The sequence below is a fragment of the Rutilus rutilus genome (genome assembly GCF_951802725.1).
Source record: "Rutilus rutilus genome assembly, chromosome: 9".
Classification (NCBI taxonomy): domain Eukaryota; kingdom Metazoa; phylum Chordata; class Actinopteri; order Cypriniformes; family Leuciscidae; genus Rutilus; species Rutilus rutilus.
The window spans coordinates 44,739,496-44,752,008 of NC_140223.1; the positions used below are offsets into that span (position 1 = coordinate 44,739,496).

The 12,513-nt window shown below is 38.4% G+C and overlaps 1 protein-coding gene across 2 annotated transcripts in view; it reads left to right on the top strand.

The window, feature by feature from the left end:
* The window catches only part of LOC311297504 (hydroperoxide isomerase ALOXE3-like), a 52,482-nt gene that overhangs the window by 2,885 nt on the left and 37,084 nt on the right, over positions 1-12,513 (top strand). The window lies entirely within an intron of this gene.

The window sequence follows — 12,513 nt, forward strand, 5'->3', positions numbered from 1 at the left end:
AAATAGTTTTTCCGCGTTAGAAATACAATGTGTGGCGGGGGTGTGTGACAAAACACCGAAATTAGTGACTCACGCTCAATGCGTGACACTTGAGAGCCCTGTTTTACTATAATCATGTGGGTGATGTCTGGGTTGTTTGGGATATCCCACAGAGAGTTATTGCCTATATATTTTTTAATGAACCAGTTCATGTGTACAGCACAGCATTTATACATTTTTATTGTTACTTCCTGCATATTTTTAATGCTTTGTGACAGGTCCACTAGCTATGTAAGCTACACACACACACATATACACATACTTTTGTATATTGTAGAAGAATTCCTTTAAGCAAACATTTATTTCTTCATATGATGGAGAGATAATGTCAAAAGTGTCAGATGCTCTTAATAAAGTATTACTCCTGCACACAGGCACGGATTAACGCACGGGCCTACTGGGCACTTGCCCAGGGCACTGGGCCAGCAGGGGGCCCTGTCAAATTTACTGTGTCTATTCTTTTCAAATAATTATTTTAATTGTAATTTTATTTTCAGTAAAATTGTCTTAAATATTGAGGAATAATGTGATTATTTTTTTGCAGTTGCAAAGTATTAACTAGTAAATAAATCAAATAAATAATTTTACTGTATTGCTGCGCTGTTGAGAGGGACATCTAGAGGCGAGTGAAAAGCATTGCGTAATATAAAAGTCACGCGTATAGAAGACGGTTACTCCAAAACAAAAACAAAACAAAAACAGTTTAAAACCACAACCAAGTTTCAAGACTAGAATTTTTCTAGTCGACTAGTAGTCATTTATTTAAGCAATTAGTCGACTAATCTCACGTTAATATTAATTTCTGCTTAAATACTGAGTGCAATGTGCATGGAGGCATATGGCCTATTCCGCGCTCAAGCGCATGCATAAATCTTGCCGCAAAGCACCGGCAAAAGCAGGCTAATAATAATATGTCTGAAAAAAAAAAAAAAAAAAACACTAGGCATTTTTATTGTTTAATAATAAAAAAATATATATATATCTAAATCAGTGTCGGCTGCAAGCATATCTATATCTTCGCTGTAAAGTGGATGCGCCTTTAGAGAGAAATCCACCTTTCATATCATATCAGCCTTATCAGCCGGTATTTGCTTTCGATTCGAATTTTTTCGTTTAAAAGTGGACATTTCAAGCTTTATAGGCCTATAGAAATATTCATCATGTCTGTGAGGCTATATACACTGTGTTTCAGTTCATTTTTTGAGACGCGCTCCAGTTCACGCCACGGAGACCATGAAAGCCCTGTTTGTTTTATTTTATTTTACAAAAACACAACGTTTTCTTGTTATTGTGAGTTTTACAAAAAATAAAAGTAGCTACTTGCGACTGATGCATTATTCTTTTCTGTATATGACCAGAAAAGATTGAGTATTTCAAGTTGTTTCCACTGATGATAGGAAAATGCAAGTGTTCGCGCCGACGCCTGCCATGCAGTGCGCGCTGCACACTCCGCTCAAACACTTTGGATATGCATTTATCTAGCCTAAAGTTAGAGCGAGCTGCCATGCCAGACGGATAAGTCCTTTTTATGTTTAACAAATCAAATCATGCATTTTCTACCTACCGCGAGTAAGCGCTGCACCAGTTTGAAAAAGGTAAAAGCATAACGAGCGTAACGAGAGAGGGGCCCCACTAAGGGGGATGCAGAGATCGTGAGCTTAGAATTATAAGGTTCTAAACGTTTAGGGTAGTTCCCGAGATATTGAGCATCAAAGTTTTTACATCCCAGCTGGCAATGGAGAGATGGAACCTTTTTATATTATTAAGAACTACTAACAGAATATTTTTTTTACAAAAATAAAACCACACAGGCATTATTAAACACCTAATGGATCAGATTATGTCAAAAACTCAATTTTGACCAAAAGTGGAGATAGAACCCAGATAGCAAAATTGGTGTGGCCCAGATCTGGCCCACACTTGACACTTTCATCTGGCCCACATACCGCGCGGAATGATGGCACTTGGGCGGTCCGCTCCTGTTTGCCAGATGTGGGCCACAATTAAGCCATAACAATGCCGCATGTCAGCCGTAAACAAAACAAATGAAGCAGAACTGGCCCATATCTGGCCCAGACACCAAAGTTGCTGTGGCCCAGATCCGGCCCACACTTGACACTTTCATCTGGCCCACATACCGTGTGGAATGATGGCACTTGGGCGGTCCGCTCCTGTTTGCCAGATGTGGGCCACAATTAAGCCATAGCACTGCCGCATGTCAGCCGTAAACAAAACAAATGAAGCAGAACTGGCCCATATCTGGCCCAGACACCAAAGTTGCTGTGGCCCAGATCCGGCCCACACTTGACACTTTCATCTGGCCCACATACCGCGCGGAATGATGGCACTTGGGCGGTCCGCTCCTGTTTGCCAGATGTGGGCCACAATTAAGCCATAACAATGCCGCATGTCAGCCGTAAACAAAACAAATGAAGCCGAATTGGCCCACATCAGGCCCACACTTGACTGTGGCCCATATCCGGCAAACAGGAGCGGACCGCCCAAGAGCCATCATTCCACACGGTATGTGGGCCAGATGAAAGTGTCAAGTGTGGGCCGGATCTGGGCCACAGCAACTTTGGTGTCTGGGCCAGATATGGGCCAGTTCTGCTTCATTTGTTTTGTTTACGGCTGACATGCGGCATTGCTATGGCTTAATTGTGGCCCATATCCGGCAAACAGGAGCGGACCGCCCAAGTGCCATCATTCCATGCGGTATGTGGGCCAGATGAAAGTGTCAAGTGTGGGCCGGATCTGGGCCACAGCAACTTTGGTGTCTGGGCCAGATATGGGCCAGTTCTGCTTCATTTGTTTTGTTTACGGCTGACATGCGGCATTGCTATGGCTTAATTGTGGCCCATATCCGGCAAACAGGAGCGGACCGCCCAAGTGCCATCATTCCAAGCGGTATGTGGGCCAGATGAAAGTTTCAAGTGTGGGCCGGATCTGGGCCACAGCAACTTTGGTGTCTGGGCCAGATATGGGCCAGTTCTGCTTCATTTGTTTTGTTTACGGCTGACATGCGGCATTGCTATGGCTTAATTGTGGCCCATATCTGGCAAACAGGAGCGGACCGCCCAAGTGCCATCATTCCACGCGGTATGTGGGCCAGATGAAAGTGTCAAGTGTGGGCCGGATCTGGGCCACAGCAACTTTGGTGTCTGGGCCAGATATGGGCCAGTTCTGCTTCATTTGTTTTGTTTACGGCTGACATGCGGCATTGCTATGGCTTAATTGTGGCCCATATCTGGCAAACAGGAGCGGACCGCCCAAGTGCCATCATTCCACACGGTATGTGGGCCAGATGAAAGTGTCAAGTGTGGGCCGGATCTGGGCCACAGCAACTTTGGTGTCTGGGCCAGATATGGGCCAGTTCTGCTTCATTTGTTTTGTTTACGGCTGATATGCGGCGTTGCTATGGCTTAATTGTGGCCCATATCCGGCAAACAGGAGCGGACCGCCCAAGTGCCATCATTCCACGCGGTATGTGGGCCAGATGAAAGTGTCAAGTGTGGGCCGGATCTGGGCCACAGCAACTTTGGAGCCACAGTTCATTTTAATTCGGGCCCAGATTCGACACCTTGTATGTATACCTGAAATGATGGCACTTGGGTGGTCCACTCCTGTTTACCAGATCTGGGCCACAAGCAGGCCATTTGTTCAGCCACATATTAGCCAAGAATGAACTAAATAAGCCTTAAATGTGTGTTTTTGTGTGTGCATGCTGTGCCATTTAAACTTTGGGAAACTCAGTGACTGAATATCACTGACACTAAGTGAACTCTGCATCAACAATATCCAACATACAGAAAAGAGAAATGTAAAAATGGCCCCTCTTTATGTTAAGATAAGTTACAACAGATGATTCAAACACATTTCTGAAAACATTTGCATCATTTATTAATATTGCCAAAGAACAACCCACTGCAAGTTTACATTTTCAAAACTGGAAAGCAATCTACACAAAAAAACAAACCAAAAAAAAAACAAACAATAAACAAACACAAAATATATGCATAGAAAGCATAGTAAAAACTAAATAAAAACAAAACATGTTTCCAGTAGCCTTGGTCATCCAAAAAAACAAACAGACAACACAGAAGTTAACACGCTACAAAACCTTGGCAAATGGAACCATCCAAAATTATAGAATTTGACCTCCTTGACTGGGCCCATCTGCATCATGGCAATCTTGCAAGCCTTTATTGGATACACAAATGAAAAAAAAAAAAAAACTGTTGAATCAGTAACAGAACGCTGATAATACAATAGTGTTGAAGTACAAAACAAACACACACACAACTACTTAGAAGCCAAATTAAATAAAAAAGCCCTAAACAAAATATAATAAAAAAATAAAATAAATAAATACAAAACAAAAAAAGCAGGCACTGTAGTGAGAGATGCGTTCAGGAATTACCTGCGTCTATACACCGTCTATTTACTAATAGTGAAGCTGCAAGTTTTAAAAACTTTAAAAACAGCTGTCTCTGTGCTTTAATCAAAGCAGCACATTAATACTGAATGGTGAATAAATGGACTGGAACTACCAGTGCATTAAACGGTTTGGTAACACTGTAAGGTCTTATTTGTTAACATTAGTTAATGTATTAACTAACTAACATTAACTACATTATTTATTAAGCTTTCTTAAAGTTACAGTCAATCATTGTTTGATCATGTTAGTTCACAGTGCATTAACTAATGTTAACAAATAGAACTTTTGATTTTAGTAATGCATTAGTAAGCATCACAATTAGCATTAATTACGATTAATAAATACTAGGGGTGAAACGGTACACAGAAGTCATGGTTCGGTTCATGCCTCGGTTCGGACATCACGGTTCGGTACGAGTTCTGTACAATGGAGGGAAAAGCAAAACAAAAATGTAGAAGGCATTTTTTTTTTCTTGTGCATGTCTGTAGGCTGTACCACCAAAGGAAAATAAATGTCTTAAAGGGATACTCCACCGTTTTTTCATATTAAACTATGTTATTCCCTTAACTAAGATACATACCTCTCTCGTCTCAGTGTGTGCACTAAATCGCTCTGTCTCGCGGCGAAACTTTGGTAGCACTTAGCTTAGCCCAGTTCATTCAATATGGGCCAAGCAGACAAGCTACCAAACACCTTCACGTTTTCCCTATTTAAATACAGTTACTCGCGTAGTGTAACTCGACCTAGGACGGTGACACAAAACAAAACGTTGCGCTTTTCTAAGCGTGTAAAATGGATAACTGGGTCAATGACGTGGCGTGTCAATTCTGGTGTCCAAAGCATATTCATAATATTAAAAATGTATACATTTTTAAATGCACTTCATAAGTGACTCAACTTCCCCCTCTTTAATTACTCATGTGAGAATTTATTATAAATAATTAATCTTTAAGGAACTATTGAGCTCAAAAGTCCTAAAATGTCATTCCGGGTAACTGTCCCGGCTTAAAATCTGAATACAAAAATACGACAAAAATGTAAAAAATATAAATAAAAGTATTTAAAATCTCCTTGGGCATAATTGTATTGATGTTTTCAACGATACCTACAAATATAGTGGTAATATTAAGCTTATTTTAATTTTTATGACAGAAAGACTTTTGTCCCCAAATTGTGATTTCTCTAATGTCATTCCTGGATAACAGACATCAATGACCATTTTACACCATAATGCATTTTGGTATGTCATGTGACATAATATTGTATCAAAAAGAAGACCCTGAAGGAACACCAGAACATGTGCAAAGGTCAGGAAGCGTCTCTTAAAATGTTGATATTTTGACCTTTTCAGTCACTGGTGCACTTTGTAGCAATATCATGTGTCCTTTTGGATAACACTGATAAACCATTTATAATGTTTTTATATTAAAAAACTATCTATTTGATCTAAAAGATTACCTTAAGCGATGATAGCTAAATTGTAGTTTTCCATAGGTGGTTAAGTTAGTGCCTGATTATAAAGAAAAATATTTGTTTTGTCATTCTTGGATAACAACATGTCATTCTTGGATAACAAAAAACCTCTGTTAGCCAGGACATGTCATCCGTTATCCAGAATGACATATGCATAAAAATCTAGTTTTTAATTAACATTTGTAAACTTTTAGGCATGGTTATTATAGTTATATTATTAAAATTAACATTATTTACATAATCGTATGTTTTTTTGCCATATTTTTGCTGTCATTCAACTTGATTTCATATGATTCAATGAGTCACATGGGTCTTTATCATTGAATTAAATTTTGTGATGTTAATGGTCAAATTATGAATAATGTAATCAAATTTTTTAATTATCAACATTTTATTAAAGCTTTAGTATAGCTTCTGGTGTTTTAAGGTCAATTCTGTCCTGCCAGATGCCTCTGTCTAATAAAGAGAGGCAGAGACGGTTCAGAGCCAGGATAAACGCAGATGCAGAAACTAGGGCTGAGTATCTTGGACAAAAGAGAGCAAGGTATTATAGTGATGACTCAGTGGAGTGATAATGTATCAGTAACAAGCAAACTTGAAATATTAATCGAAATAGGTTCACACTCCTATAAACATTCCTATAATCTAAACACGTAATACGCATGTGCAGGCCATCAGGTTCGCGTTTTTTTTTTCAAGTTTGCGCAGAAAGAACTTTAGGGTTTTCTGTTAGAACGGTGTCGTGTTAGCGGCCCTTAAGTTAATAACTAATGATCTTTGCGACGGAAGTGAATCAATCAAAACTAACTTTAGCTGGACAATAACTTTATTCTAGAGCTGCTGTAAAGCCAAAACAATCTCTGTTACTTTAATTTCCTATTATCTCTGTAAAGCTGCTTTGAAACAATCTAAATTGTTTAAAGCGCTATATAAATGAAGGTGACTTGACTTGACTTATTTGCAATAAGCCTAAGGGCCCTATCTTGCACCCAGCGCAATTGACTTTGTACACCGACACATGTATCATTCCTATTTTGCACCTGCGCACAGCGGACTTTTCCCTCCACAGACGCACTTCTGTAAATTAGGGAATAAACTTGCGCTCCCGGGGGCGGTTCAGCGAAAAGAGGAGGTGTGTTCCGGTGCAAACGTTCCCTGGTGCTATTTTGCAGTTACAGAAAACAATTCCTGCACTGACCAGGAAAAACCTTGTCTAAAGTCAGTGGCACGTTATTCAGATGCTATTTAAGGGCGCATACTTGGCCATAATGTAGCGTGAGCACAACGCGCATACACTTTGATTCTCTCATCTACACAGAAGCAGCAGTTCCCATTTTTGCAAACCATACATTATTACAAGGAAAAATATTCCACACGAGGGAAATCATTGTGGTGTCCATGAAGATGTGAAAAAATAGGCATAAATCTAGCTTACACATTTACCCAAATTATTATACGCCTGTTTAACCGAAGCTAATTTGGGTGGGTTTCTCCATCCCCATACAATGTCTCTTTTACGGCCCTGACGAGAACGTCGGTCTCCTCAGCTGTGAACCGCTCCTGCAGTGCGTCTGGCAAATCCGGCGTTATAATAGCAATCCGCCATGGAACAAGCACACCTGCTCTTAAAGGGAATGTGAGATGATGCTCTGATTGGTTTAATTCACGTTATACCCAAACCACACCTATGAATAATGAAGCTACTTCAGACCAACCCATTTTAGATTTGCGTCAGGATCCGCTAGATCCGCCCACAAAGTTACTTGCGTTTCGCGTTTGATACTTGCGTTTCAGATCGTTAAAATAGGGCCCTAAATGTTTTAGCTGTATAATGTGTTGGACTATACCCTTGGCCATTGTTTATTAAGCATTATAATTTTACAGATTTACTATAAATTTTACAAATCATTTTAAATCATTAAAAACTTGTCAGTGTCTCTTACTTTGTTTCAAGTTTGAGTGTTGGAAAGAAAAAGGATACTGATGATGGTTTTTATGGTAATCCTGAAAAATATTGCAGAATGTCCTTCCGGCTAACAGTATGTCATTCCGGCTAACAATGACACTGGCAATTAATTTAACCCATATTTGTGTGTTAGATTACACAATTCAGTTTTTTGTTGAGTTAATGATAAAACAAGTCTTATTTACTTTATTGGAAAACATTTTTAAACATTTTCCAGGTTTTTTTTTTATTTGGTTCTTAATTTTGAGTTAGCAGCTGCCAAAAATGAGCCCATGTCTATATGAAATCCCAAATTGATTATATTAATTGTGATTAAAATGTAGTTTTCCGAGCACTAATTGTTTGTTGAGCTCCAAATATAGAGATCAGTACATTTGTATATGCCAACAATGGTAGAAATGTAGTTAAATTAAAAATTCATTTCGTTACCCAGGAATGACATTTTCATGGGGAAAAAGATCTGATTCACCAAAAAAATGGTTGATTACATTCTTGAAATGTGTAAATATCATTGCATTACATACACAACACTCTAATAAGTATAGAAAGTCCTACAATTTTAATTTTTTGCCAGTTTTAATTTTCTTCACATTTTAAATCCTTATCCGTCATTCACCCAACTATATTGTATGGCGGAATACCATAGCAAGTGCTTGGAAGCACTTCGACTTGGCGCAGTAATATCTTCACTAGAGGGAGTGGGGGCCGGTGAGAGGATTTTTCACGAGTGAAGATATTACTGCGCCAAGTCGAAGTGCTTCCAAGCACTTGCTATGGTATTCCACCATACAATATAGTTATCCATTTTACACGCTTAGAAAAGCACAACGTTTTGTTTTGTGTCACCGTCCTAGGTCGAGTTACACTACGCGAGTAACTGTATTTAAATAGGGAAAACGTGGAGGTGTTTGGTAGCTTCTCTGCTTGGCCCATATTGAATGAACTGGGCTAAGCTAAGTGCTACCAAAGTTTCGCCACAAGACAGAGCGATTTAGTGCACGCACTGAGACGAGAGAGGTATGTATCAACTCGTCTTAGTTAAGGGAATAACATAGTTTAATATGAAAAAACGGTGGAGTATCCCTTTAAAGGAGAACTCCGGTCAATTTTAACATTGAGCTCATTTTTTTGTAAATTTGGAGTGCTGTCAGTACAGAGAACAACGACAAAAATCGGTGTTGCCTACACCGTGTTATCCTCTTTTTAAAACTTGCACCCTGTTGACCAAAATGGGGCAAGTTTTAAACCTGCTTTTAGCCTCTACTGTGTGTGATTCTTTCAGAGTGAACACGGTGAATCTGACAGCAGTAGATGTGAAAGATATGAATAAAAGTGATGTTAATTCAGCCAGCGCACATTTATTTACTTCCTGTTTTCGGTCGAAGTCCACAGTAGTCGATTGACGAGTTCTCCACTGTTTCTTAGTTACCTATGATCACGCGCGTGAACTCGACAATCGACTAATGTGGACTTAGACCGAAAACAGGAAGTAAATACAGGTATGAGCGCTGGCTGAATTAACATCACTTTTATTCATATCTTTCACATCTACTGCAGTCAGATTCACCTTGTTCACTCTGAATAAAATCACTCACATGGCTGGTGCACTTGTAATGACACATCAAGGATGTTAAGAGGCTAAAAGCAGGTTTAAAATTTGCCCCAACAGGGTGCAAATTTTAAAGAGGATAACACGGTGTAGGCAACACCGATTTTTGTCATTGTTCTCTGTACTGACAGCACTCCAAATTTACAAAAAAATTTGCTCAATGGGATTGAGAAATTGACTGGAGTTCTCCTTTAAGCCTTGTATTTTTTTAAAAAGTTTTATTAATAAAGTAAAGGCATAGAACCAGTTTATTTGTAGTGCATTGACAATAGTTTTATATAATTAGTTTATTAATTAAATTAATAAAAATACAAAAAGACCTTGAGATATGTTTTGTAATTGTACCTGAATGAATTTAAAATAAATTTGCTACATTTCAGATCAATATATTTGTTTTCCTTAAAATTTTAATTTCTAACTTTATTCTCATGTTAATTATACATAATTTATTTCTGTATAAAATAATACTACCATTAAAAACACATTTGATTTTCTTTTTAATCAATGTAGAATGTGTAACTTAAAAAAACAAACAAATTAGTGCTCTGTTTATTTTTAGGACAAGAAATGAAAACCAATGCAATATGATGAATGTCCAAAAGATGGCACCCACAGACTGTTTTTAAATGGGGTTGGATAAATATTTTTTGCTTTTAAACAATGTGTGTGTGTGTGTGTGTGTGTGTGTGTGTGTGTGTGTGTGTGTGTGTGTGTGTGTGTGTGTGTGTGTGTGAGAGAGAGAGAGAGAGAGAGAGAGAGAGAGAGAGATTTTGGTTGGGTGACAGTTGTAGGTTACAGTTTGACAAGAGTTAACAGTTTGACAAAAGCACAATGTTGTGTTTTATTGCAAGTGTACACAAATATAAGTAAACACTTTGCAGTTTGAATGATGTCCTGTATGAACAAAATGATGGAGTATGTTTTTATGTTTCCACTGTTCGATCGCGCCCGCGCCTCGATCTCTCTCTCACACACGCACGCACACAACATATTCCAGCATTGCAATCTTGACATCGCAGCCTGTTCATTATAGACACAGAGCTTCAGAGCTAAGGCGGAGCTACAGATTAGGTGTCCCAAAAGAACATGCGTATTTAACAGTAGTCCCGCTTTACATTAATTAATTTGCACGCAAGTTTTATTTATTTTTATACCGTGTATTCTCCGTGTATATTCATGCACCGAACTGTGACGCCGTACCGTTTCGGTTCAATACGAATACATGTACCGTTCCACCCCTAATAAATACTGAAGAAGAATTGTTCATGCCACATGTTAACTAAAGTAGTTAAACTTGTAAAGTGTTACAAATGGCTAGGCTACACCTTGCAGCCAATCAGAATAAAGTATTCAGACAGACCATGGTATACACATCTAGCAAAAACGCAATGTAACTGACTTACTGGTGTCTTGGACCCTCCTCCGTTTCTCTTTCTCTTCTCCCTCTGTCTCGGTCACTTGCAAGATGAAGCCATTTTTTAATAAATGATTCGATCTCTTGATCGGTGGCCGCAGCTGTCAGTCTGTTGTTTCTGACAGTTCCTAAAAAAATATAACATTGTAAATGCAAGGATGGACTACACAACTTTTAAAATCTTAGGACCCAATTAGGTAACACAAGCATTAGCGCATAGTTAATGCATAGTTAGCCAGCGCCAATGTAAAGAACATTTTGGCCATGGCCAAGGACACTCTTTGCTTCCAGATGCCCAAAAGGAACAAGTTTGATGCCTGCTAGGAAGATCGGACTGCGTCAAAAAATGGAAATCACATTATGAAATAAATGTTTATCTCCAATACACATTGGCCACAATTATTGACACCTCTAGATTTTGTTTACGAGTAAAATATCTCAGAAGTATATTCCCATTAATATTTATCTTTTTTTAGCACACCAGGGTGACTAGGAACATGAAATTGTCCAGCTATGACTTCTTGTTTCACAGGAGTTTAAATATGAGGAAACACAAAGGCCAAATTCCCTGAATCATCCATCACAATGAGTAAAACCAAAGAATATAGTTCTGATGTTCAGCAAAAGATTGTTGAACATCACAAAATAGAAAGTGGCTGTAAGACAATAGCTAAAGAATTTAAAATCCCCATTTTGACCATCAGGGCAATAATTAAGAAGTTATAATCAACTAATGATGTTACGAATCTGCCTGGAAGAGGACGTGTGTCTATACTGTCTTAATGGACGGTGAGGAGGAGAGTTTGAGTGGCCAAAGACTCTCCAAGGATCACAGATGGAGAATTGCAGAGATTACTGGAGTCTTGGGGTCAGAAAGCCTAAAAAAAAAAAAAAAAACCTACATCTCCACATGTTGTTTGGGAGGGTTTCAAGAAAAATCCTCCTCGCTCCGCTAAAATTAAACTCCAGCATATTCAGTTGTCGGACACGACTGGAACTTCAAAAGGGACCAGATTCTATGGTCAGATGAAACAAAACAAAAGGGGGCTTTTTGGCAGCAAACCCACTAGATGTGTTTTAAACTGTAGGCTATTTTATTCCCACCCGCAGTTTTCTGTAGCAAATCACATTGACACATGTTATTAAGGTGAAAACATCCTGACTCAAAACATAAAGCAGGCCAACTAATGTTAATTTTATAACTACTAGGGTATAATAAAAATGTGAAATACATAGAGGAATAGCCTAATACCTGACCCAACTTTTAAATAGTCTACCTGAACCCAAAACATCTATTATTGTTACTTTGTAATCAAGCTTTTATTGTAAGAAAAAGCATGTAGTTTTTTTTATTTATTTGTGCATTATTCCTAGGGTTAATGAAACATTGCTGTCACAAAGTAATACAACTAGTGCAGTATTATGTCCAATGTATGAATGTCAAATTACACTATATTATTAGTATTATTTTTTTTCATTGTTGTGCCAAAATAAGACACGAGTTTTAAAATACTTTAACCGTGCAGAACTGACTAAAGGTTGGGAGAGTGATAACATGAGCAAATCTAAATGTA